Below are 19,708 nucleotides of genomic sequence, written 5' to 3'. Positions count from 1 at the left end.
AATGAAAGGAAGGAGGAAATGGAAAAGCAAGATGAGGAAGCCTCTGTGTCAAGTGAAAGTTCAATGGAAAAGGAGGTTGTGGAGGTGTTTGAACCTGTGGCTTCATATTCACAGAAGCTAATTGAGGTGATAGAGGAACATGAAACTTCACTCCCAAAGGACTTAATGGAAGACCATGTAAAAGAAGAGGAGGAAGCCAATCAAGGAAATTCACACTCAATTGAAGCAGAAAATTACAAGAAGGAAGAGCCCACTGAACCATCAATTCAAAAAGCTCTTGATGAAGAGAACACTCCAACAATCACACAACCACCAAGACTCGAATTCAAGGAAGTGAAGGCAATTAACAAAAGCACCGAGAAGAGGATTGTGACCAAGCTACAAAGGACAATATTCATGAAGAAGAGAAGGTCAACTACAAACAATCCTCCCCCTGATCCAGCAAGCAAGCTCAATCAAGCCATTAACAAAAGAAAGCTTGCTGAGGAAAGACCAAGACAAGGGGCAATAGCTGAATCTTCTCCTTCCTTGAGGTCATTCCTCTTAACAAACTGGAAGAAGAGGAAGAAAGTGAAGAACAACATGCCAACAGTAGGTAACGTTTCTCTTCTTTGCTTTGTTTTCTTTCTTTGCTTTGTTTAAATTCAATAAATAGGCACATGGTTATATTCTAAGTTTGGTGTTGCCCTGCAACAAATTGTTTTCAATCCCTTTGGATGATTGCATCAATTTTACATGAAAGTGTCACACTAAGATTCTAAGTTTGGAGTGCCACTTATTTTTCTATACAAGTCATCCAGCAGCACCACTTGTCTGCATAATCACAATGCCTCTACAAATTTATCTTACTTGTGGTTTAACATTTTAGTTTCCTTTTTGTTTTAGTCATTTCATTATTTTAATACTTTCTTTTATTAACTATTTTTGTTAATACATTACCAAGAGATTGTAGTTAACAAATAATAGTTTCATTTGCTTAGTTTTAATTTAAATAAATTGACATATGATTGCATTCTAAGTTTGGTTTTGCTATGCAACAAAATTTGCATCCAATCTTTACCGGATACTTGCATTAATTCCAAGTGAAAGTGTCACACTAAGTTTGGTGTGCCACTTATCTTTTATGCCATGTATCATGCACACCCTCTTATGTTTACAATCACAATGTCTCTGTCTCTTGTGCCTTGATTTTTATCTTAAATTTTGCTTGCTTGCAACACATGTACTGCTAACATTTTATTGTGTAAGACATTCATGATCCATCTTAGCCCCATAGCCATCGTTCTAATTGTTGCTTGAGGATGAGCAAGCATTCTGAGTTTGGCAAGGGAAAGGGAAGAATGAGAGGAGAAGGACAACAATAAAGAAGATGAATCACAAGGTTGTAAAGTTCTTTTTCCTCTCCTTTGTTTCCAGCACTTTAAATTGCATGATTGTCTTTATCTTCCTTGTTTACATGTGTGGTATGGATAAGCATAGCCTGCATCTTGATTTGTAACATGTTGCCATGCCATTATGACTATCAACTTGAGTTTTGTGAATTCAAAAGCAGTAAAGTATCATGATCATAAACAAACAAGGAATTATAGAAGAACTTAGCATGTGCATACAAGTATTAGAGAGTTAAGAAAAGAAACAAATGAGCTTAATGAAGTCCTCTAATTCAAATGCTTGTGGTGCTTATGTATCAAGTGGTAATACTTGAAAACAAAGCATTTAGAGTCGTAGCTTTGTTATCAACTCATGGGGTAAAGCACCCAAAAGGAGAAGCTAATAAGAAAGTCAAAAGCTTGTTTCAAGGAAGAAATATAAGGAAAAGATTTCATAAAATGAGCTAGATAGAAGCATCAATCATTTACATTTCTTTTGTGATTGTAGCATGCATAGAAAACTAGCCTACCATGAACATTGAGTTGCTATTCTTCTTACCTTGGATTGTCAATCTTTATTGCATGATTCTTTTCTTGCTTGGGGACAAGCAAGGTTTAAGTTTGGTGTTGTGATGACATGTCACGATGTCATGTTTTTCTATGCTTTTTCATACAAGAAATTGATGATTAGTGCTTAAATATTGAATGCTTTTGTACTTAATTGGTATATTTCTTTGATCTTTTAATTTTATAAATCTTGTAGAAAATTAGAAGAAAAAGAAGCAAAGAAGCACAAAATAAGCTAAAAAGGAGAAAAAAAGAGCTTTGGGGCACACTTTGAAGTTGGAGCACACTTTGGAGCCTTAGACCACGCTTTTAAAAGTGTGGCCCATGACCAAATTAAAGGAGATTGGCAATCAGCACTCAAAGCTCGGTTCACCACGTGAACCTAGCTTTACCGTACAAAAAAAGTGAGCTTGGAAGCAAAATTTTCGCTAAGTTAAACTTGGGCGTTCACAACATGACCATGCCTCCTTCAAAGGGCTATAACTTGAACTACAGATGTTCGATTGATGTGCTTCTAGTTGCGTTGGAAAGCTGACATTCAGAGCTTTCCAACGATATATGGCAATCCATATTTAGCATGCAATTGAGGCACGAGCAAAAGGAATCTTTAAGGACAAAAAACAAGCAAAAATCAGCCAAAGTGAAATCACCAAGGCTCGAAGAGGGAGCCTCACTCTAAAGCAAAGGAGCGCTACAACTCTCCAAGGAAAAATTGCACAAAATGCTTCCAGCAAGATTCGAACCAAGGAACTTGCACCCAAGAGAAGCACTATCCTTGTTTGCTTCACAAATAAAATTTGTGCTGAAGTACACCCACCAAGGTTCGAAGCTGGGGTTCACTAAAGACAAAGGGGAAAGCTACGCTCTCCATACCAACCGAGCGCTATTCAAGGCCAAGGAAGCAAGGCAAAATTTCAAAGCTCGGTTGGTGCCAAGAGCTTTATCGGGGCCGCACCAAAATTGACATGACCAAAGCAGCACCAATGCTGCGCTCTTGGTGATAGCCGAGCCTTGCCCTGGGAACAACACCCATGGGCCAAAATTCAATTAAAATTCTATTTTAAATTCAATTCTTCACCAGTTGAACCAAGGCCATCCAGATCCACTCTTTCTCAAATCCAAAGCAAGCTAAGCCCATTATCATCACTCAAAGGCACAAGGATCAATTAGCTTAGGAATTTATTTTAATTGTAGTTTGTTTAGAATTTCATTTTCATTTTTCATTTTAAGCCTATAAAAAGGCATCTGTTTCAATTCATTGGAAGTGGCTCCAATAGAGAGCAGTAGTAGTAGAGAGCTATCTTTTAATTTTCCTTTTTTGAATTCTAGAGAATTGAGATTAGATTTGAGCTTGTTTTCTGTTTTCATTTTCTTTCTTCTGCAACTTTCAATTTCTAATTCTGGGTTTTTGAACTCTAATTGAAGAATTCTCTTAAGTTCTTCATCTTGGAGTTCCATTTCTTTTCTGCTTTCTGAATTTAAGAAGTAAAGAGATGATCTCAATTGTTTCTGAAGCAAGTTTTCACGTTTGATTTTTATTTCTTCTGCCAATTTTCATTTCTGCTTTAGTTATTCTACAAATCTACTTGATCTTTTACTTCTCTGCACTTTACAATTTTAGTTCTGTTTTAATTCCCAGTCCCCAAATCCTTTATTCTTCAAGCAATTTAAGATTCCTAGCAATTTAGATTGAGCAATTTAAGTTTCTTGCACTTTAAGTTTCAGTCATTTACTTTTCTTGCAATTTAAGTTTCAGCTATTCTACTTTCTTGTTCTTTAAGTTACTTGCAATTCTACTTTCTGCATCTTTAAGATTCCTGCAATTTACATTCTGTTGGCTACATTTCATCCAATTCACCAATGTTAGCTTGACTAAACTTATCACCCACTAAAGTTGCTTGATCCATCAATCCCTGTGGGATCAACCTCACTTTAAGTGAGTTTTACTACTTGATGCGATCCGGTCCACTTGCCGGTGAGTTAGATGTTGGAATTCGTTTTCAACCCATCACCTAAACTCAGCAAGGTTCATCTGCTGCACTTGATTCTGCTCCATGATTTTGTTGAGGCTACCTTGCATCTCTCCCCAGTGGAATTGTCCTTGCTGCTCCTTCATGTACTCCATACTCCCTTGGAGCTGCTAAATACTTTCTTGCATTTGGTCCCATTATTTTTGTTGCTCCCTTAGTTGAGTCACATCCTCTCTCAAATGGTTGATGTCCCCTTGCATCTGGTGAATGCTTCCTTGTATTTCTTCCCAGTTGAAGCCTTTAGGGAATTTTGGATATGGTGCTGGTAGTTGTGGGAATGGTGCTTGGACATAAGCTTCTTCTTGTTGTGGTGGCCCTTGTGGTCTTGGCACATGAGCCATCTACTCCCTTGCTCTTTGTAGTGGGTTATTGGCCACCACCTTTTTCATCTTTTTGGTTGTGATTGGGTTGTCCTGCTCCACCAAGGTTTCATCAATTACTTTTTCCACTCCAGCCTCATCACAAAGCCTTTGAGTGATGCTTGGGAGTGCAAGTCTTGTGCTATCCTTGGTGCTCTTCAACACCCTATGAATATTATTCGCAATCATCTCCCCCACATTGATGTTTTCCCCTTTCATGATGCTGTAGATTAACACGGCCCTTTCCAATGTTACCTCTGAAGTGTTGGAGGTGGGGCTGAGGGATCTTCTCACAAAGTCTAGCCACCCTCTAGCTTGGGGGCTCAAGTCTCTTCTCCTAAATTGGTTTGGCCTTCCATCCTTGTCATTGATCCATTGAACACTGAGAACATAAATCTCATTTAGGATTTCTTCAAGGATCAAGTTGTTTTACCCTTTCTTCATAGCTCCGGGTGGAACTTGTGCGCTTCACCATCAACTCTTGTCTATGTTGGCAGGGCTATAATCAATACTCTTCCCCCTGACATAGCTTTGATAATCATATGGTTGCCCAGGTTAGGGGATAGCATTGGCATAGAATTCCCTCACCAAGCTTTCCACCACCTTCTTTGGTGGGTTGCACAGGAGTGCCCAGTCTCTATTGTTGATTTCTCTGTGCTTATTCCTCCCTAGTTGAAAACCAACTTCAGGGATTATTTGTCTCTCACTCACCCACCCATAAAACTATTTTTGGTGAAAGGATGAGAGGAATTTGAACTTATTGTAGCTTGCAGAGACTGAGCCAGCTTCCTTAGTTTTTGTTTTCTTTGAAGTGGTGGCTATTGGTGGTGCCATTTGGTTGTGATGGAAGGGTTTGAAAGAGTGATGAACGGATGGAAACAGAAAGGAAAGAAGGAAAGCAAATCAAAGGTTTGCTCCAACACCAAACTTAGGACTTGATTGTCCCAATCAAGAAAGCAAGAACAAGGAAAGAAAGAAAGAAAAGAAAACAAGGAAGTAAAGAGGGAAGAGTAGGAGTTTCAGATTAGTGGAGTTTGAAGTGTGAAGAAGAGGGTTGTGTGAGTGTATTGTATAGAGAAGGGGGGAAGAAGCTGGAAGGTGTGAATTGGGTGAAAAGTTTTAAAGGTTTCACACTTGGGAGTGGCACTCACTGTGGGGAGAGGTGCCAAACCCCAACTGTTCAGCTTTCTTCTGAATTTTGAGTTCCAAAGTGTGAAGTACACTTTGACTCCTTGACTTGATGAGTGATCAATGTCATGTAGGCTCCACTTCTTCTGGAAAATTCAGTTACAACCCTCATTAGTGATCAGAAATTCCTTCAAATTCTTCCAGTTAAAAGGCATTTAATGGGTGTCTTTTGGACAACAAACTTAAATTTGTTGCATATAGTAATTGGTCTCATGATTGGACTTTATTGTGTATATTATGAGTGGAATAAATTTAATTCCTTCACACTCTTCCACTTCCATTTCATATATACACAATAAAGTGGTTGTTTTATGCACCCACCAACTTACTAATTGCCTTCAAACATAAATCAATTGGGCTGTACCTATGGATCTCTTATGGTGGTGGCCACACCAAACTTAATTTTTTTTGGGCTTACTCCCAAGATTAACTCAATTGTTTTGATGTAATCTCAAATTAAGTGGGTTAGTGGCCACACCAAAGTTAGCTTTTTAGCTAGTTTCTCAGCCCAATTAAACAACCTCACATAGGATAGCACGCAAGGTTGCATTTCCAGCAAGCCAGAAAAACTTTTAAAATTCAAAGCAAGGACACTATCAACTAATTAACTAACGATTGAAACTAAAAATTAAACAATCTAAGTGACTGAACATAAGCTACTCTAGAAAGCATGAAATTGAAATGATATGAGTGTTGGGGTGCCTCCCAACTAGCACTTCTTTAACGTCATTAGCTTGACGATTCTTCCTCTTCATTTGAGGTTATAGTTCACTCTTTGCTCATTCAATAATGAGTCCCTCGAGTAGTGCTTAATCCTATGGCGATTGATAGTGAAAGTCCTCTGTGTTTTGTCCTCTATAAGCTCCACATGACCATAAGGAGAAGCCTTGATGATTGTGAAGGGTCTAGACCATCTTGACTTTAGCTTCTCTGGGAAGAACTTGAGCCTTGAGTTATACAACAACACTTTTTGACCTTCTACAAACTCTCTTGTTGCTAGCTTTTGATCATGTCATTTCTTTATTTTCTCCTTGTAAATCTTAGCATTTTCATAAGCTTGAAACCTGAATTCATCTAACTCATTGAGCTGCAACAATCTTCTTTCCCCAGCAGCTTGATCATCAAAGTTTAACATCTCTGGAGCCCAAAATGCTCTATGTTCAAGCACCACTGGTAGATGACAAGCCTTTCCAAACACCAATTGGTATGGAGACATGCCAATGGGTGTCTTAAAAGCTGTCTGATAAACCACTATTTTATGGTTTATAATGTGTTTAATTGTGTGGTTTTATCATGATCTTTAACCCACTTATTCATATAATTAGCATGCATTTATATTTCCTTCTTAAAATTATTACATGATTGAAAACTTGCTTCCTAGAGACTTTTAATTATGTATTTTAATTCTCCTTTATTCCATTCGATGCCGTGATCTGTGTGTTAAGTGTTTCAGGCTTTATAGGGCATGAATGAGTTGGAGATTGATAAGGAAGCTTGCAAAAATGGAAGAAATACAAGAAATTGAGGAGATGACCAGCGAGAAGTGACGCGGCCGCATGGCTCACGCGACCGCGTGAAAGAGAGGAAATCGCAGTGACGCGGCCGCATGGCTCACGCGATCACGCGGATTGGAATAGCACAAGTGACACGGAGGCGTGGACAACGCGCACGCGTGGCAGGGAAAAATGCCGAATGACGCGTCCGCATGAATGATGCGATCGCGTGACGTGTGCAATCTGCATAATCTGCAGAATTCGCTGGGGGCGATTTTGGGCCCTGTTTTGACCTAGTTTTCGTCCCAGAAAAGCAGACTAGAGCCAGAAAACATGCAGAAACCAACAACAACATTCATTCTAGATAGTTTTTAGTTTTTAGATCTAGTTTTACTCCTCCTCTAGGTTTTCTCTGTACACATCCATAGTTCTTAGGATTTTATTTCTATTGCTTTTTGCATTGGGATATTGAGAAGAGTTATTACCTCATCAAGACTTCGTCATTCTAGTTCGTTTTCTTTACTTGGCTCTTACTCTTTCATATCCTTTAATTTACTCAATTTTACTATTGAATTATTTTTAGAATTTATTAATACAAGAATTACTTTTATTTTTAATTGATTTCTTTGTTTTTATTTATCATGTCTTTCTTTAATTCCCTTTCCTATGTTATAAATTCTACATTCACAATGAGCGAGTAGTTCCCTAACTTGATGGGGAGTTGATTGAAAGGAACCCTTGAGTTGGAATGCTCAAAAAGAAAAATTGTAATTGGGTTTATTGTTGGATTGCCCTCTAGTCACTGACACCAATCCCTTTTAATTGAGTGGGTTGGAACTTGTGAATAGAAGTAGCATTCCAACTTGTTTGACTTTCCCTTATCTAGTAAGGGATAACTAAACAGGACAACCTTCAATTGTCAATTAATCTTGAGAGTACTCCAACAAGAATAGGGCTTCCAACTAATCTACTCCCAGTAAAGGCTTTTATTTAAATTCTCTAATTTAATTTCCTGTTATTCAATTCAAACCATTTTGAAAACATCTGATTAATAAAATAGCACACCTTTCTGCAACTCGTTGGGAGACGACCTGGGATTCATACTCCCAGTATTTTAATTTTAATTTTTGTGACACCCTTCTAAATTGATAAGCGGATTTCTGGTTGGTTAAGAACTATACTTGCAACGTATATCTTATAACAATTCTTGACTCGCCAATTTCCGTCACGTCAATTTTTGGCGCCGTTGCCGGGGATTTGCAATAGAGTGCTAAGTTATTGATTGGAATTTATTTATTTGCATTTTATTTTATCTTGCTACTATGAGCTGCTTGTTTCTTTCGTTAGATGACGCGTTCACTTCCTGATCCAAGCTTGCCAGCATTCGATCCTGAGATTGAAAGAACTATTTCACAAATAAGGCAAGCTCGGCGTTGGTTAGTCCTCTCTGAGGGTGGATCTGAAACGTCACTTGAGGAAGAAACCAGCCCCCGTTCTACTGATTCAGTTGATTTACGTGCAGGTAACATGGCAGCAGCTAGGAGAGTTACTATCCAGGAGGCTGGAGCCCCTGATTTTTCAATGCAACTATTTCAAGCGCATCACCCAGCGGTGGCTACAGATTTTGAAATAAAGACTGCACTGCTCAATTTGATGCCCAAGTTTCATGGCTTACCTGCTCAAGAGCCTATCAAGCACCTGAGAGATTTCCAAGCAGCCTGTTCTACTGTCAGGCGTGATGGTGCAAGAGAGTGGTACTACACTCAACCCTCAGCAACTGTATCCGACTGGGATACACTTAGAAGAGAATTTTTGGAAAAGTTCTTTCCAGCTGAAGTTACTGATAAACTGAGGAAAGACATTTCCATGATTGTTCAGAACGAATCCGAGACTCTCTATGAATACTGGGAGCGCTTCAATAATCTTCTGGAAGAATGCCCCCACCATATGATTGACAAGATAGTGTTGTTCGGTTACGTCACACAGGGCATGAGGCCCCAAGATAAGACCACATTGGAAAGTGCTAGCAATGGGTCTATGAAAAAGTACAAGACCACTGATAAGGCATGGCAATTGATCAGCGACCTAGCTGAATCTACTCGGAATCACAGGAAGAAACAAGGCCGTTCAAAAGCCGTTGCAGAAGTATCCGCTAGCAGAGAGACTGCTGCTCTAACTCAGAGTATCTGTGAAATGACCAACTTGCTGAAGCAGATGCAATTGAATCAACAACAAGTTCAGCAAGCTCAACCTTCTCCACCACAGCAAAGCCAACAGTTAGTCCCACAGAGAGTTTGCGAAGTCTGTGCTGATTATAGCCATTATACTGATGAAAGTCCACAGCTCCAGCAGGAAGACAACACCGTGGCAGCCACTCATAACTTCTATGACCGCCCCAACCAAGGGTACAATCAAGGTGGCAATTACAGCCATGGATGGCAGGACAATTCTAACCAGAATTAGAGGGACAACAACAACAGAGGAGGCAGAGACAATCAGGGAAATCAGAGGTGGAATAATAACAACAACAGGAAGCAGAACCAGAACCAGCCTTACAGAGTACCTCACCTGAGGCAATCCCAAGGACCACAGAATACCCAATAGCAGACCTCTCAAATTACTTATCCTTCTTCATCTTCTAATGACGACTTACTACAATCTATTGATTGGAGACAACAGACCATGGAAAATAACCTTTATGCTACACTAAATGGTCTGAACTCTACTTTGCAAGCTCTTGTCTCACAGATTGGATCAATGAATAACTCCAATAACCTGCCTTTGAGCTCCAGTGGAATCCCCTCTCAACCATTACCCAATCCAAAGGGTGGCATTAATGCCATCACCCTAAGGTCCGGAACCACACTACAGGAGAGGAATCAGGAGGAGCCAAACCCACCAGAACACGCCTCAGCTGAAGAGGTAGTGGAAATAGAAGATATTGAAGAGGAAGAGGACATATAGGACATGGCTGAAAAAGAAGAAGTTCAACCACAGGAGGAAGCACTAAAGGGCGCAGACACTGCAGAAGACACCACTCCCATTCCATTTCCACAACTTGCAAGGAAGCCCAGGAAGCAGCTGGAACCTGATCCCAAAATGGTAGAAATATTCAAAAAGGTTGAGGAAACTATTCCCCTTTTTGATGTTATTCAACAGGTACCTAAATATGCCAAGTTTCTAAAAGATTTATGTATACATAAAGACAAAATTAATGAATTAGAAACTATTCCTTTAGGTAGTTCCATATATGCTTTAATGGGAGGTTTACCTGAAAAGTGTAGTGACCCAGGTCCATGTATGGTTAATTGTACTATTGATGGTGTAGTATTTTCTGATTGCATGTGTGATTTAGGAGCATGTGTGAGTATAATGCCTTTTTCTATATATGATATTTTGAGGCTCCCTCCCTTAAAAAGGTCGGTAGCTCGTTTTGTGTTAGCAGATAAAAGCATTATTACAGTGGCTGGAGTTGCTGAAGATGTATTAGTGGGCATTAAGGGGCTCACATTTCCCATTGATTTTTATATTCTGGAGATGCGCCAAAATGACTTAGAGAAAGCCGTCATCAATCCTATTCGGAAGACCATTCCTGAAGACCTCAAAGTTTAAATTAGATGCTTTTTCAGGAACATACTCCTTTGAAATAGATGGCCGAGAGTAATCTTCAATCTGAATGGAGTTATGAAGCATCCTCCGGAGGATTATTCTATCCTCCAGTGTGACATCATAGATGAAACCGTGGCTGAAGTTCACCAGGAGGAATTTGAAGAGAAGTACATAGGACAAGGTCCAAGTGTGGGGACATTCTCAGAGGACAATGACAGTGTTTTACCATTGTTACCAGCTCCAGACAACCCAGAGCCTGGCCATGATCAGAAGTTAGAATTAAAACCCCTTCCTCCACACCTCAAATATGCTTACCTTGAAGACGAGCAGAAGTTTCCAGTTATCATTGCAAGGGAACTCACTTATCAACAGGAAGAATAGTTACTTAGTCTGCTGAGGAGGCATAAGAAGGCAATTGGTTGGAGTTTGGCAGACATAGTAGGCATCAACCCTCAAGTCTGTGAGCATAGGATATTTTTAGAAGAGGGAGCAAGACCTGTCCGTCAACCCCAGAGAAGACTGAACCCCACTATCTTAGAGGTTGTCAAGAAGGAAGTGACCAGACTACCGGAGGCAGATATCATCTACCCCATTTCAGACAGTGAATGGGTAAGCCTAGTACAAGTGGTGTCCAAGAAGTCTGGAGTCACTACAGTAAAGAATAAGCACGGAGAGCTCATGGCAACCAGAGTTTAGAATGCCTGGAGAGTCTGTATTGACTACAGACGCCTTAACCAGGCCACTCGTAAGGATCACTATCCTCTTCCATTCATTGATCAAATGCTGGATCGCCTGTCAGGTAAATCACATTATTGTCTTTTAGATGGTTATACAGGTTATTTCCAGATTCATATAGCTCCTGAGGATCAGGAAAAGACCACTTTTACATGTCCTTTTGGGACTTATGCTTACAAGAGAATGCCCTTTGGCTTGTGCAATGCACCAGCTACTTTCCAAAGGTGCATGATGAGTCTTTTCTCTGATCTTATTGAGGACTGTATGGAGGTTTTTATGGATGATTTTAGTGTGTACGGCGATTCCTTTAGCCTTTGCTTAGATGGATTATCTAGAGTATTAGATAGATGTGTCAGTACAAACCTTGTATTAAATTTTGAAAAATGTCACTTTATGGTAAAACAAGGTATCGTACTAGGACATGTTGTGTCTAATACTGGCATTTCTGTAGATCCAGCAAAGGTGGATGTTATTTCTAGTTTATCTTACCCCTCCTCTGTGAGGGAAGTCCGCTCGTTCCTTGGCCATGCAGGTTTTTACAGGAGATTCATTAAGGACTTCAGTAAGGTAGCACTTCCCTTATCCAGACTACTGTAGAAGGATATTGAGTTCGAGTTCAGTGTGTATTGCAAACAAGCATTTGATAAGCTAAAGACCGCCCTGACCCAAGCTCCAATTGTGAGAGGACCAGACTGGAGCCAGCCATTTGAAATAATGTGCGACGCCTCCAACCATGCAGTAGGAGCAGCACTGGCTCAGCGTGAAGGTAAGGACCCCTTTGTTATTGCTTATGTGTCTAAAACTTTAGATGCCTCTCAGTCCAATTACACTACTACTGAGAAAGAGCTTCTTGCTATTGTTTTTGCTCTGGATAAATTCCGAGCCTATTTACTTGGTACGAAGGTACTAGTGTACTCAGACCACACAGCTCTAAAGTATCTATTAGCTAAAAAGGAATCCAAACCAAGGCTTATATATTGGATACTGCTATTACAAGAATTTGAATTAGAAATTAAGGATAGGAGTGGTAACCAGAATTTAGTGGCAGACCACTTGAGTCGCCTTGAGCATATTAAAGATGACTCCATTCCTATAGCTGATAATTTCCCATTTGATAACCTGCAAACAGTGTCTGAGGTAGTCCCTTGGTATGCACCTGTAGCTAATTATCTAGTTAGCCGCACCTTTCCTCCAAACTTTTCTAAGCATCAAAGAGACAAGCTGAAAAGCGAGTCTAAATATCATATATGAGATGACCCATTGGGATGAGTCCTTTTCGCTTAGTTTATGGAAAAGCTTGTCATATCCCTATTGAAGTAGAGCACAAAGCCTTTTGGGCAGTAAAGGAGTGCAACATGGGAATTGAGAAAGCCGGAACTGAAAGGAAATTGCAACTGCAAGAATTGGAAAGCCTTCGCCTAGAAGCTTATGAGAACTCAAGACTGTACAAGGAAAAGATGAAGGCTGTACATGATCAGCACATCAAGAGAAAAGAGTTCCAACCTGGGGACTTAGTCCTCCTTTACAAATCTCGACTGAGGCTCATGCCAGGCAAGTTGAGATCAAGATGGGAAGGTCCATACAGAGTAGAGAAGGTTGAACCGTACGGAGTTTTTCACCTAAGTCATCCTTCCAGCTCTGAACTTATCAAAGTCAATGGGCATCGTTTAAAGCTGTACTATGGCGAGAAGATGAAGAAAAAATAGGAGCGCGAGATCTTCCTCTTGGAAGATCCCCACATAGCCGAAGACTGAGCTAGTGGAGCGTCCAACTTACGGACGTTAAAGCAAAGTGCTAGGTGGGAGACAACCCACCATGGTATGATCATTTAACATACTTCTCCCTTACTTTCAAAACCCCCAATTTACAAGACTCATAACCAATAATAAGAACATACCTCCCTGCAATTCCTTGAGAAGACGACCCGAGGTTAAATACTTCGGTTATCAATTTCAAAGGGGTTTGTTACTTGTGACAACCAAAACTTTTGATTTTTACTTGTTACTTGTTACTTGTTCCAACTGATGCTTTTCTTCAAGGATTGTGCAGATGGACTTGTTTGTCTCCCCTTATAGAAGTTTTTCCCTTTTTCCGTCTTCGGTGGCCAGCCTGAAAGAAGAGAAAAAGAAGAACAGTAACCCAGAAATAAAGATAAAATAAAATATGGTTGGGTTAATGCCAGATAATGAGGGTCTCAATTACATGGTAGCTACAACATGCAAATGAGAAAATAGTAGGAGTACATGGCAAATCAAGAATACAAAAATTTGCAAAAATAGGGAAGAGAGTGTGGGTTAGGAGAGATAATATAAATTCATGTCAATGTAAAAGTAATACAGGTATAAAAGGTTGGCATTGATATAAATAATATTACCTATCCAGAATAAAACAAGTCACTAAGCACCCAAAATAATTCAAGAGAAGATGCAACAGTTAAATAAGAAAATTTTAACACCAAAAGAAAAATAATGAATTTAGAAAAGAAAATAAAAATATGCACAAAATTAAGATGCAATGAATGAAATATGCAAATAAATTAAGTAAAATAAAATAAAAGATAAGAAGAATGAGAAGGGAAAGAAGGGAAGAAGAAGTAAGTAAGAAAGGAGGGAGGAAAAATTAGGATTGGGGGAGAAAAGATAAGATATTTGGCAAATTAGGATAAGTTGTACGGTGCAAGCGACGCGGTCACGTGGGGGCACGCGGTCGCGTGACCCATTTTATGCTACTGGCGCGAGGGCAGCCTCGCTCTCGCACAACTCTCTGTTCAAAAATCATTAATTGCCAAATATTGGGTGACGCGATCGCATGGGGCATGCGATCGCGCGAGTGGCCACTTAGTAGGATGTGACGCGGCCGCGTGGGGCACGCGGTCGCGTGAGATGGACTGCGCATCCAGCGCCAGTCCAGCACCACTCTAGCACAACTTTCGGCTGTGCACCATTATTACGTCGAAATCCTGGTCACGCGGCCGCGTGGGGCACGCAGTCACGTGGGAGGCTATTATTTCTATATGACGCGGTCGCGTCAGCGACGCGGTCGCGTGGGGTCAAATTAGGCTAAAGGCGCGCCTCCAGCCACGCTCTCGCATGACTTTCTGTTCGTTTTCTTTCCTTCCCATTGCACTGGTGATGCGGACACGTCAGCGCGTGCGTGCTCTCTTTTTTTTTTTAATTCTAAAAATATGCAGAATGCAGTGTTAATATGAATTTATGAGTAATTCCAGGTTCAATGAAATAAAATAAAATAAAACTCAAAAACAAACAAAACGAAATAAAATTAAAACTGAAAAGGGAACGATCATACCATGGTGGGTTGTCTCCCACCTAGCACTTTTAGTTAAAGTCCTTAAGTTGGACAATTGGTGAGCTCCCTGTTATGGTGGCTTGTGCTTGTATTCGTCCAGGAATCTCCACCAATGTTTGTACTTCCAGTAACCTCCGGGGTCCCAAACTAGGCACGTAAAGTCCTTGAGCAGTTTTAAACAGGTTCTCAGGCTTCCAGTGTGCTGAATGTCAGAACAGATTCCAGGATCCTAAACCTTGCTTTTACACCCGTCTTTGTGTTGATCATCATGATTCCATCCGGGTAGCAAGCAATCTGAATTCTCACTAAAGCGGCCAAACAACTTCCTAGACCCATTCAATCGAGTTCTACACCAACCTTTGCGTTTAAACTTAAAGCTTCCAACCATAATGAACCTTGCAGGACAATTCTTACCACTGACCATTTTCCTCTTACTCTTAATGCCACAAAGAGCTCTAAGTTGACCATCCGTCTCCAGTAGCCCATATTCAAGTGGAATTAGAAAGCTAAGGGATATGAATTTTACCCACTTGAATGTTGTGAAGGATGATGGCAACTTAGGGGGAGGTATTGTTAACGAATTTGCAAGTTCCACTCCCTTGTGCTCTTCTCTGAAAACTTCCACCTTTTTGCAAGTTTCCTCAATATCAACCTCTTCCTCTTGGTAGCTTTCTTCCAATTCAATCTCTTCTTCATTACTTACCAAGGGCACGGGAGGTTGTGCTTCTTCTTCTTTAATTTTCATCTCTTGATCAACCTCTTCCAAGTCTTCAACTATGATATGCCTTGGAGGTTTTACACCCTCTTCAACATCAATTGCAACCGTCTTGGAAGGAGGTTCTATGTCTTGACTTTCCCATGGAGGTTCAGCATCTCCTAAGTCTGCAACCACTTTTTCCTCTTTAATAATTACTGCTTTGTCCAGTAGTTTTAATATAAAATTGTACTCATCCTTGATGATTTTCTTTCCATGACAACTCCTTTCAACTATTCTTTCATCTTCAAGGGTCTCTCCTACCCTTACCCGTAGGGCCTCCTCTAGCTCTTTATGAAGTATGGATTCGCGAAGATGATTCCTTCTTTTCTGTTCCATATCAATAGCATAATTGGGATCATCTTGCTCTTGGATTAATGGATGTGGGTGCTCTTCCATGGAGGGTGGTGATGGGATGAAAAGATCATTATGTGGTTGAAAAGGAAGTACACTAGAGCTTGAGGGTTGAATATTGGAGGTAGAGGCTTGGTTCATGCGGGATATAAGATTTTGGAGTGTAGAGGTGAGACCAATGATGTTGGAGATGAGTGTATTGTTATCCAATGGAGGTTGGGTGGATCTATGTATGGTTCATTTGGTTCATAGGGTGGTTGGTATGGTGGATGTGGGTTAGGGTCATATGGAGGTGTTTGGTGGTTAGGGGCTTGTGAGTATGGTGGTCCAGAGTTGCGTTGAGGAGAGGGTTCATAGGCATATGGTGGTGGTTGTTGATAGTCCATTGGAGGTGATTGTTGCCATGAGGGTTGATCAAATCCTTGTGGCTCCTCCCATCTTTGATTGTTCCAACTTTGATGCATGTTCCCATTGTAATTTCCTCTTCCTGCAATATAATTGTAACCAGACTCATAGCCAAAGGGGTGAGAGTTCATAGTAACAAATAAAAATTAAAAACGAAAATAAAAACAATTTTAAATTAAAAGGTTATTAAAATTTGAATTTTGAATTTGAAAATTAAATTTTGAAAATTGAAAATTAAATTTTGAAATTTAAAATTTAAAATTTTGAATTTTAAATTTTTGAAATTTGAATTTTGAAATTTGATTTTTGAAATAAGATAAGATAAGATTTTGAAAAAGATATGATTTTTGAAAAAGATTTGAATTTTGAAATTTAAATTTTGAAAATTTAAATTTTTTTAAATTTGAAATTTGAATTTTAAATTTTTAAATTTGAATTTTTTTTTGAAAATTGAAATTTGAAATTTGAAATTTGAGTTTTAAATTTTGAATTTTTTGAATTTAATGAGGAAAGAGAAAAACAATAAAATGACACTGAACTTAAAATTTTTAGATCAAAACGAAGAAAATAACTAAGAACAACTTGAAGGTCAAGATGAACACGAAGAACAACTTGAAGATCAAGATGAACACCAAGAACAAACTTTTTTTTTTGAAAAACTTTTAATAACTAAATAAAAACCAATAACCTCTTAATTTATGAAAAAGCAAAAATAAAAACAAAAATAAAAACAAGTAAACAAGCAAAAAGTAAATATTTACAATAACCAATAATAAGGCACACGTTTTCAATTCCCCGGCAACGGCGCCATTTTGAAGAGAGGAACTTTTGCGTGGTCTAGAAATTTGCGGATAAATCCTCGTTGCAAGTATAGTTTCTAAACCTTCAAAAGTCCTTTCATACAAACGTTTTGGTTGTCACAAGTAACAAACCCCTTTTAAAATTGATAACCGAGTATTTAAACCTCGGGTCGTCTTCTCAAGGAATTGCAGGGAGGTGTTCTTATTATTGGTTATGAGTCTTGTAAACTGGGGTTTTGAAAGTAAGGAGGTAGTATGTTAAATGATAAGAAAAATAAAATAAATAAATAAAATAAACTCTTGGCAAGGTATTAGAACTGGAAGTCCTATCCTTATCAATTGTGATAAAAATTGGATTTTAATCTCACTTTGTTAACCTCTAACTATGAAGGTAAATCAAGTGGATTAATTAGCTTAATCCTCAGGTCCTAGTCGATTCCTATGGAAAGATTAGAGTTATTGGAACAACTCCTAATTTCAATCACTGCTTTATTTGACAGCTCAAGTGTTACCAATTACTTAACCAAAGCCAAAAGGAAGAAAATATCTAAATTAAATTAAAAGCATCAATATAAATAAAGCAAAGCAATCTTAAATCTGAAATACCTCAAATAATATTAATTAAGAAAATCATAACATGAATGTAGCATAAGCCAAATAGGCAACATAACTAATATAAGCATTAAAGTATCTGAAAGTAAGAGATAAATATAAAGTAAAAGAAATATTGAACCTGGGATTGAGAGTCACTCCTAAAACTAAGAGAAATCCTAAATCCTAATCCTAAGAGAGAGGAGAGAACCTCTCTCTCTAAAAACTACATCTACTCCTAAAATTGTGAATGTGAGAGCCTCTTTTTGAATGGATGCATTCTCCCACTTTATAGCCTCTAATATGTGTTTTTTGGGCCGCAAACTGGGTCAGAAACAACCCAGAATTTGCTAGAGATGAAATCTTGCCACGCTGGTTTTTCGCCACTGCGACGCGTCCGCGTGGATCACGCGACCGCGTCGCTTAGCATCAGGGCAACTATGGTATATTATATATCAAATCGAAGCCCCAGACGTTAGCTTTCCAACGCAACTGAAACCGTGTCGTTTGAACCTCTGTAGTTAAAGTTATAGCCATTTGAGTGCGAAGAGGTCAGGCTGGACAGCTTAGCAATTTCTCCAACTTCTTGTATTCCTTCCACTTTTGCATGCTTCCTTTCCATCCTCTAAGCCATTTCTGCCCTGTAATCTCTGAAATCACTTAACACACATATCAAGGCATCTAATGGTAATAAGAGAAGATTAATATTAGCAAATATAAGGTCAAAGAAGCATGTTTTCAATCAAAGTACATAATTAGGAAAGCAAATGTAAACTCATGCAAATAGTATGAATAAGTGGGTAAAGAGTTGATAAAAATCCCTCAATTGAGTACAAGATAAAACATGAAATAGTGGTTTATCAGCTGCATGGTCAGTAAACACAATGACTTTAGAAGCAATAAGATATGATCTGAATTTATCAAATGCAAAAACTATAGCAAGCAGTTCCTTTTCCATGGTGGTGTAATTCCTTTGGGCTTTATAAAGGATCTTGCTAGTATAATAGAAGACATGCACTAGCTTGTCTCTCCTTTGTCCTAAAACAGCACCAATAGCAAAATCTGATGTATCACACATCAATTCAAAAGGTAAATCCCAACTAGGTGGTGCTATAATAGGTGCAGAAGAGTGCTTGCTTTTAAGCTCATCAAAGGCTTGCATGCATTCTCTATAAAAAATAAATGGTACATTAGAGACAAGCAAATTACTCAAGGGTTTGGCAATTTTTGAAAAGTCTCTGATGAACCTTCTATAAAACCTAGCATATCCCAAGAAGCTCCTAATTGCCTTGACATTGCAAGGTGGGGGCAATTTTTCAATCACTTCTACCTTGGCTCTATATACCTCTATGCATTTCTTAGAGATTTTGTGACCAAGGACTACCCCTTCAGTAACCATGAAATGAAACTTTTCCCTGTTCAAAACTAGGTTAGTCTTTTGGCATCTCTTGAGCACCAAGGCAAGATGGTGTAGGCAATTAGGGAATGAGTCACCGAACACTGAAAAATCATCCATGAAAACTTCAATAAACCTCTCAATCATATCTGAAAAAATGGACAGCGTGCACCTTTGGAATGTGGCAGGTGCATTGCACAAACCAAAGGGCATGCGTCTATATGCAAAAATACCATAAGGGCAAGTGAAAGAAGTCTTCTCTTGGTCTTCAGGGTCCACTACAATCTGGTTGTAGCCTAAGTATCCATCCAAGAAATAGTAGTATTGACGTCCAATAAGCCTCTCCAATATTTGATCCATGAATGGTAGAAAAAAATGGTCCTTCCTAGTGGCTTCATTGAGCTTCTTGTAGTCTATACACATGCACCATCCAGTCACTGTTCTTGTTAGTATCAACTCATTTCTTTCATTTGGCACAATTATGATTCTTCCTTTCTTGGGAACTACTTAAACAGGGCTCACACAAGAGCTGTCTGAGATGGGGGTAAATCACCCCTGCTTGCCAAAATTTCAGCACTTCTTTTTGCACCACTTCTTGCATTGAGGGGTTCAACCCTTCTTTGTGGTTGTATTGAGGACTTGGCATCCTCCTCAAGAAGGATTTTATGCATGCACATTGAAGGGCTAATTCCCTTTAAATCTGAAAGTGTCCACCCTATGGCATCCTTGTGTTATCTCAACACATTAATGA

At 39.1% G+C, this 19,708-nt stretch overlaps 1 non-coding gene across 1 annotated transcript; it reads right to left on the bottom strand.

The window, feature by feature from the left end:
- Positions 1-8,852: 8,852 nt before the first annotated feature.
- On the bottom strand, positions 8,853-8,960 carry LOC148548261 (small nucleolar RNA R71). The gene has a single exon (XR_015898054.1). It is a non-coding gene; the product is annotated as a small nucleolar RNA R71 (small nucleolar RNA).
- Positions 8,961-19,708: the final 10,748 nt, after the last annotated feature.

The sequence above is a fragment of the Arachis ipaensis genome, chromosome B8 (assembly GCF_059453495.1).
Source record: "Arachis ipaensis isolate K30076 ecotype BB chromosome B8, ASM5945349v1, whole genome shotgun sequence".
Classification (NCBI taxonomy): Eukaryota; Viridiplantae; Streptophyta; class Magnoliopsida; order Fabales; family Fabaceae; genus Arachis; species Arachis ipaensis.
The sequence above is the reverse complement of the archived record's forward strand: the minus strand, read 5'-3'. Positions and strand labels throughout refer to the sequence as shown.